Source organism: Gopherus evgoodei, unplaced genomic scaffold (genome assembly GCF_007399415.2).
Source record: "Gopherus evgoodei ecotype Sinaloan lineage unplaced genomic scaffold, rGopEvg1_v1.p scaffold_34_arrow_ctg1, whole genome shotgun sequence".
NCBI classification, from domain to species: Eukaryota; Metazoa; Chordata; order Testudines; family Testudinidae; genus Gopherus; species Gopherus evgoodei.
Window position 1 is genome coordinate 3285413 of NW_022060016.1, and position 8661 is coordinate 3294073.

The following is an 8661-nucleotide window of genomic DNA, read 5'->3' on the forward strand; positions in this document are numbered from 1 at the left end:
CGGGACCAGACAGCACCCATTGCCCCCAATGCACTGCTGCCTGCTCCCGCTGGTCATCACCAGCTAAGCCGCGTTGGACCTGGTGAGAGCTTGGCTGGAACCCACCCAGGGAAAGCCGAGGGCTGCCCCAGGAATGGAAGTGAATCAATGCCCCCCCGCCCCCGGCTGGAGGGGAAGCATCACCCCACAGTTAAGACTCAGCAGACCCAGGTTCTGGTCTCTACCAGCGAGTCACCGCCCACTCCTTGCCTCAGTTTCCCCTCCCACCCATTGCATATCTCGGTTGTATGCTGGCAGGGGCTGTCTCTCACTCTGTGCCTGTGAGCACCTGGTGCAGAGGGGTCTCCAGATGCTATCGGAATGCCCATAATAGTGCGTCCATTGCCCTGGGTTGGGGGCTGTGCTCAGAAGGGGGGGGTGGCTCAGGGCAGGCAGGAGCTGTGGCCTGGTGGTTTATTGTGTCCCTTTGCAGGGTGGGGGCAGGGACTGGACACTGCGACACCCGGATTGGGGCACTCTCTCTGCTGGGCAAGATACGGCACAAGAAAAACCCCAGCGCTAAAAGCATGGGGAATGCCCCCCCAACCAGCCCCCTGACTCCCCTTTGAGACCAGCCCTGCTTCCCCCTCCAAAGGAAAAGGCCAGGGCAACTGAGCTTCCTCCCCATGGCTGCTCCTGTCCTGCCCCCCCACCTCCGAGTGCCGGAGCTCCCTTCATGACTCCTACTAGGCTCCCCCCACCCAAGGTTCCTGGCTCCGTTCCCCTATCCCTGTTTCTTGTTCTTTGCAGAGTCCCTGTGCGGAGCCAGCCCATAAAGCACCGTGACTGCTTTACTAGCCAGCCTCCCGGCGCGAATACCTTTCCCCTAAGAGGAAGAGTAAACAGGTCCCTGTGTGGCTGCCCTTCCTACTGCGCCCTCGCAGCCCAGCTGCCCTGGCCATGTACATTCATGGGCATGGAAAGAGACGCGGCCAGAGGGACCCAGCTGAGCCCAGCGTACCCCAGCTCCAGAGCAAGGCATGGCCCATTCTGACACAGCCCAAGAGACACTCGCAGCTGATGGTCCAGGTTTCCCTCTCAGGATACAGAGAATCGGGGGCTGATAATGTGGCCCACTGCACTCCCTTGACTTCCCCAGTGCACCCCCTTTCCCAGGGTGTGCCCCCTCCTGCAATCTGCCCTCCGCCCCGCCCACGTGAAGCCAGCCACCTAGCGATTGCCAGTTGTCTATCCAGGTCTGAGGAAATGCACTGGGCCATTTGTGCATTATTTCTAATCGGAATTTGTCTGGCTTGAACGCCCAGCCACTGGTTTTCTGTCTTTCTCCCAACTGCTAATCTTTGGACTCTGTTCCACCCCAGACGTAGCCGCATTTCAGACCCCCAGACTGGCCTGCAACACTCATCTCTGCTTGCAAGCCTCAGGAATCATTATGTGGCTTGGAGCAATCAGGGCCTTCCAGCGCCTCCTCTGTGTGTTTGGAACATGATAGCTAAATTGCTTACCGCTCCCATGATTAGGTTCCAATCTCAGCCATGCTAAATTATTTACAGCCCTATTAGCCACTATTGATTTACAATCCTTCCTGCTCATCAGGGCTATAATTGCATCTGACTTCCCTCCGTCTCCCTCTCTGAAACTTGCATCATGTCTCCTGCTCTGCCTGGGATGCGCCAGCTTGCGGTTAAAGCAATACAGCCCCTTTTTCCCTCCCCCACTCCTGCAACCCTGGAGTGCCTCAAGCAGCCGCCAATGCTAACAGCATCGACATGGACTGTCAGTAGGTTTCAGAGCCAACGCTGCCTTGAGCTGATTGGAGGGCTGCCTTCGAGCTGTCGTTTCAGGCTCTGTGCAGACTCAGGCAGAGAGCTCCGTGCCGGGTCTGGTGGGAAGGCTTTCCTTGTGAGCTGCAAGGGTGCAGAGAAGAGCCAGGGAAATGAGTCGAGGACTGGCTGCAATGCCTTATACTGACCACAGGCTGTCTGGTTTGTTGATAAGGAGACTGAGCGGTGACTTGCTTACAGCGTGTAAGAAATTCCCGGGCCCTAAAGGGCTCTTTCATTTAGTGCAGTACAAGAACCAGCGGCTGGGGGTTAAAGCCAGACACATTTAAGTGAGAACTGCGGCCTGATTTTTAACAGCGAAGGTGACTGTGCACTGGAGTCAGTTGCCAAGGGAAGTGGTGGATTCCCCATCTCCGAGTGCAGCCGGGCGGCCTTTCTGGAGATGTGTTAGCCAAACACGAGTCACGGGGCTCAGGACAGGGGGAGCTGGAGGAAGTTCTGTGGCCTGTGGAGATCAGCCCAGGTAACTTAATGGTCCCTTCTTGGCCTTAAACTTCATAAATCTTCCTCTGGGCTTTTGAAGTGCCCAAGGCCCTGTATGTTCTGAGGGCTGCTGGTGGGTAAATAGATGCTCATAACAACTCCCAGGGCTACTCAAAGCCAATTTAAATCCCATGGGATATGGTGAGTCAGCAGGGTCATCTTGGTTCAATCAAACCAGTAGGAACGTAGTACTGGGACCTGGCTTTCAAGGCTTGCTGGGTAATCCATGTCTTGTGTGTGTGGTAAGGTGAGAGGCAGGAACCTGTGCAGCTGGAATCCATTTATAAAAAACAGTCACAGGGGCTTGCAAAGTTGGGGGAGGGTCACCCTGGTGGTTAAAGCACCTGCCTAAGCCTCAGGATACCCAGGTTCACATTCCTAGCTTTGTGATGGAGAGTGAGTGAGTGATTTCCTTGTGCCTCAGTTTTTCCTGTCTGTATAATGGGTGTGATGATACAAATGTAGCTCTAGCAGTGAAAATGGCTACGGGAGAGTGATTTATTAGCATCTGAGCCACCTGTTCTGACTACCAGAAACCAGACTAGTTCAACCACTGGGATTTTCTGGTTTGGCACAAGGCAAACCACTAATGAAGAAGTCAGTTCTTATTATTTGTTTGCATTATGGTAGTGCCCACCTGAGATCAGGGCTCTGTTGGGCCGGGCGCTGCCCAGACACACAGTGACTGAGATCGGGGCCCTGTCACGTTGGGAGTTGCTCAGACACACAGCGACCGAGATCAGGGCCCCGTCGCGCTGGGGGCTGCACAGACAGAGTGAGACAGTCCCTGCCCGCAAAGAGCTACCAGTCTACATGGACAAGACAGACAGCAGAAGGGTGGTTATTCCATGGGATTACACATGAAGTCTGCAGCAAAGCCGAGAACTGACCCAAATTGCTGGGATCCCTGGCCAATGCCTGGGCCCCGAGATCAGTCTTTGCCTCCAGCAGGGCCCTCAGCCTGGCCAGGCAGGGTTGGTGAGGCCGGTGGGAAAGGGGGACAATTGTACCTGAGCTCAGGAGGCCCCCACCCAAACCTCTGTAACTGGAATGACGTGGGAGGGGCTGGGGCCCCAGCTAACGGGGTGTCCCAGGACCCCGAGATCCTCTTGCTGGGCCTCCCTCCTACCTGCAGTGCGTTCAGCTGAGGAATCGGCACCAACTGAAATCTTGCTTCTTCCTGCTTGCACGAAAAATGACGGCTAAGGCACTGCAGCGGGGCTGGGCTGCGGGAGGGAGATGGGGATGGGGGAGCTCAGCTGGGGGGCTCCGTCCTCGGCCAGCAATAGCGTTTCCCGCTCACAGGAAATGCCTAACGCCTGACATAACCCCAGTGCAGTCCTGGGGGAGTTAGAGGCAGAGCCCGCTCCTAAATCCCCTGCTCTAATTACTATATCATCCTGCCCCCCACCCCCGACCCAGGGCCAGAAAGAGAACCCAGGAATCCTGACTTCCAATCTTTTTGCCCCAGATCCCACTCCCCATCCAGATCTGAGGACGCAACCCAGGAATGCTGAGCCCCCAGTCCCACCCACCTCGATTCCAACCACCAGCCAATGCCCCCTTCTAGGGCTAGTGGCCCCTGGCTTTGACTAGCCCACCCTGCTCCCCAATGCTTGAGCAGTTGCTGCCAGCAGAGACCATCCAAGTCTGCGCCACTCCTCAAAGATCCCCATAGGGCTACGAGGTCCCAGTGTGTGTGGGGAGCAGCACAGATGAGCCCCCTGGTCACGAGTGGGTCACCCTTCCTGAATCCAGCCCCACAGCTCTGTCACTCTGGAAGGCTGCCCAGAACCTCTCCAAGGAGCGCTCGCCCCAAGTCCAGCACAGCGCCCACCCCCTCCATGTGGTGGAGGCTGATAAGTGAGCCCCGGGGAGATCTTGTGGAAGGAAACATGCAGCGTGAGTCATGGAGACATATGGAAGCTCTTACAGCTGGGGGGATTCCTTCACCACCACCCCCCCCCCGCAATAACGGGATGCCCCAGGGCTTTGCTAACAGACAGCTTGGAAAATCCAGTCACACCCACATGGCCATTTCCAAACTGCTGCTCACAGCTTGTAGCCATCTGATTGGGAGGGGTCTCTCTATCCATCCATATATCCATCCATCCGTCCCCCTTTATTTATCCTGTCCCAGACTCCCCCCTCCCCCCTTCTCTCTGTCCCCAGGCACACCCCTCTACTGATCCAGCCAGCCCCATAGCCACCCCCCTCCAGCCCCATTCACACTCTGTCATTGATCTACGCCTCTGCCTATACACACTCCTCTTTCTATCTAGGCACATACAGACCCTTTTACCTCCCTACCCTCATGCGTACCCCTTTCCCCATCAATCCACTCAACCCTATACACCCCCATCTATCTATCCCCACCCCATCCATCATCTCTCTCTCTCTCTCTCCCTCTCCACGATTATCAGCTCAGGAGTAGAACGTATCACATTATAACCAAGCCAACACCAGTTAGGGTGTTCCCGGCGACACACACAGGCCACTTGGCCCTTCCCAGCCCCGGTGAGGATACAGCTCCGACCTTCCTGCTTCTGAAGCCTAGACCTCCCCGCATTTGATCTAAAGGAGAATCTCCATTTGATCTTAGCACTATAGGGCCTAGGACACACTGCTGTCATGCCAGCTCACACTGGCATCTTGTGCTAAGCAGGGCCAGGCTTAGTCCACAGTTGGATGGGAGACTCACAAAGTCCCTAGCTCGGTGGGAAGTGGCGTGGATGAGTCAGGAGGGGGCGCTCTGCCTTCTCTGTACCCAAATTGACTACTTTCCTTCCCACAGGGCTGGGATCTGGATCTATTTCTTCTTGGTCCTGCCAGTGATTCTGGGCTGGGATCTATAGCCTAAACTCCCCACACAGGCATTTCCCAGGGGAGCTATTACTCTCTGTGTGTGGCCCTGACATGCGTGTTACATGGGCGGTTTGGCAGGAAGGGCCCCTACACCCCACCCCAAGTCAGGCCAGGTTATAAAATCAGTGATTGAAAGCGGCTGGGCCTGTGGCTCAGGAGGGAGGAAAATGGCCGTGCTGTGATCAGAGCTGGATGCGAAGCCTATGTCATTGTTAATTTCAGCCCCAGGAGTGGCTCTCTGTAAGGCCGGTCAGGGGGTCTGCATGACCAGGCAGGGATGGGCAGGACATGCCTGGGGGTGTGTGTTAGCCATTGGAAGTTCACTCTTCCCAGGCCCCATCCTTAGTCCGAGTAGGTCTGAGGTCCTGTGTCCTTGAGATTAGACCTTCCCGCTCCCTAAATCCGCTGTCGCTGATTGAGGGCTAATCGCCTTCACACTGCTGGCAAGTGCCAGATTATCCAAGAGAGAGGGTTAATCCCCCACACACAATGTTGTTCTGGCTCCAGATGATCTGAGATTGAGGGTACAATCCCTTCACACTGCTGTCCTGTGCCAGGTTATCAGGGCTAATCCCTTTACACTGCTGTCCCATGCCAGGTTATGAGGGCTAATCCCTTTACACTGTTGTCCTGTGCCAGGTTATCTGGGCTAATCCCCTCACACTGCTGTCCCGTGCCAGATTATCAGGGTTAATCCCCTCACACTGCTGTCCTGTGCCAGGTTATTAGGGCTAATCCACTCACATTACTGTCCTGTGCCAGGTTATCAGGGCTAATCCCCTCACACTGCTGTTCCGTGCCAGGTTATTAGGGCTAATCCCCTCACACTGCTGTCATGTGCCAGGTTATCAGGGCTAATCCCCTTACACTGCTGTCCTGTGCCAGGTTATCAGGGCTAATCACTTCACACTGCTGTCCTGTGCCAGGTTATCAGATCTAATCTCCCCACACTGCTACCCTGTGCCAGGTTATTATGGCTAATCCCCTCACACTGCTGTCATGTGCTAGGTTATCAGGGCTAACCCCCCACACTGCTGTCCCATGCCAGGTTATCAGGGCTAACCCCCCACACTGCTGTCCTGTGCCAGGTTATCAGGGCTAATCCCCTAACACTGCTGTCCTGTGCCAGGTTATCAGATCTAATCCCCCCACACTGCTATCCTGTGCCAGGTTATTAGGGCTAATCCACTCACATTACTGTCCTGTGCCAGGTTATCAGGGCTAATCCCCTTACACTGCTGTCCTGTGCCAGATTATCAGGGCTAATCCCCTCACACTGCTGTCCCGTGCCAGGTTATCAGGGCTAATCCCCTTACACTGCTGTCCTGTGCCAGGTTATCAAGGCTAATCCTCCCACACTGCTGTCCTGTGCCAGGTTATCAGATCTAATCCCCCCACACTGCTATCCTGTGCCAGGTTATTATGGCTAATCCCCTCACACTGCTGTCATGTGCTAGGTTATCAGGGCTAATCCCCCCACACTGCTGTCCCATGCCAGGTTATCAGGACTGACTCTCCCACCTCCCACAAGCTGCAAATCCATTATGCAGCCATTTGGGTGGGTGGCTGCCCAGGCTGAGGGCAGCAGGTCCCTGTCAGGGGCATTTGAGCACCAGCCAGTACCCCAGCCCCTCTGGCGCCGATCTCCCTTGGCCACATGCAGCCTCCGGCTCTGGTTCCTTCCCTCATTTCCTCCGTAATTAATCGAGCAGTTTGGCTAAATGAATTGCAAGTGAACCTGCTTTTGGAGCACACTGCAGGCCTCCTGGTTAACCCCTTCCCTGCTGCTCATGGAGAGGCTGGGTCTGGGAAGTAGCTGCCCAGCCTAGCAGCTGGGATAGGGTGGTCCATAGCTGGGTGTGTTTGCCTTCAGCTAGGGGGTGGGGCTGGGCTCAAGAGCTGGAGAAGGGGCCTGGGGTGCCAGCTGATTTAGCCTAGGTTCTGGGCACTGTCTAGTTATCTTGCAGATGGATCAGGGACGGATCCATTGGGATACCTCTTGGGGGCATAGGGTGGATCTCCAGAGATTATGAATGAGCACTGAGGGCAAAGGCCTTGTGAGCTCGGAGCAGACTGGAGAGGAGACCCTTCTGTTATCTGGTTTGGAGAGGAAGCCATGATTCATGGGTTCTAGTCCCAGCTCCGGAAAAGCAGCCTGGTGGGGGGAGGAGTGTAAATCACGATGCCCGGATTTAGCTCTTGGCACTGCTGAAGACTTGTTGTGTGAGCCCTGTGCCTCAGTTTCCCCAGCTGTACAATGGGCATAATGAATGTGACCTAGGAAAGCTGAGAGGGTTAGTTGATGGAAGGGGCTAGAGACCAGCAAAGCATCCTCTGGTCTAGACCCACTTGGCTGGGCTGGGGGCAAGGGGCAGATGGAAGCGGGGGTCAGATGGGGGATATGCAGAGGCAGATGAGGAGGAGCATACAGGGAACACCTATGGGCCTTGCAGTGAGACTGCATGGCTGACTCCAGCCCCCTGTAGTTCTGGTCCAGCCTCCTGGGGTATCTTTGGGGGCTCTCCATCACCAGGTGGTGGTGAGGCACTTGAAGGGAGGACCCACCCAGGCTTGGGATGACAGCTGCCAAAGGTCCCATCTAAAGCCAGTCTTGATCAGCCCATGGGGCCCTTCTGCACCCAAAATCCAATTAACCCCTTTACCTGGGTCCCCTCCAGTGCCCGGCATGGAGGCAGCTCACCAGGGTCAGGGGGATCCTGCATATTCAACTCCACTCCCTTTACGTCCCACAACTCTCCTGGCAACTTGCAGGTGGGGGGGTGGGGAGAGTGCTGAACTGTCTGCCCCAGGGGCAACGCCGAGACAGGTGACCTGTAGGGGACAACCCACACCCTCACTGCTGGGCTGGGCCAGGTGAGGAGGGGTGCAATCCTCCCTTTGGCCAGAAGGGGTTGCTGCCCCCTGGGGGGTGGGAATGTGAGGCCAGAGTTGCGAGGGGCAAAGCTTTGTTTCCATGCCCCCCCCGGCTGCTGCAGCCAGGATGGATGGGGGGCATTGCTCTAGGCAACATTGTTGGATCCAGCCAGGGGCTGGGATAATGCCAAGGCTGGAGCTGGCGAGGGTGTAGGGGAGGGGGGCTTTGAACTGGCAGCATCTGCCTCTGCTTAGCATGCAGAGAAGAAGGCAGCCGAGCCGCCAGTGCTGGGACCCTGTCTAACCCCACTGGGACGCTTTGAGGGGGGGGGTCACCCAGACCCGTGAGGTGCTCTGTCTCCCCGGGCCCTGTAACCTCGGCTGCTTCTGTGCTGGGGAGCTTGGGCTCAGAGCCTGGATATCAGCAGCCTGCTCATGGCATAAGGATCATACCCGGCCTTCCACCAGATCAGTGACTTCATGCTGGTGACCCCAATAACCCTCCTGGTCTCCCCAAAACCAGTCCCTCTTGCTGAACACTCCCAGAGGTAACCCAAAGCTGGCTGCCTCCACAGAGCCGGTGACACATGTATGT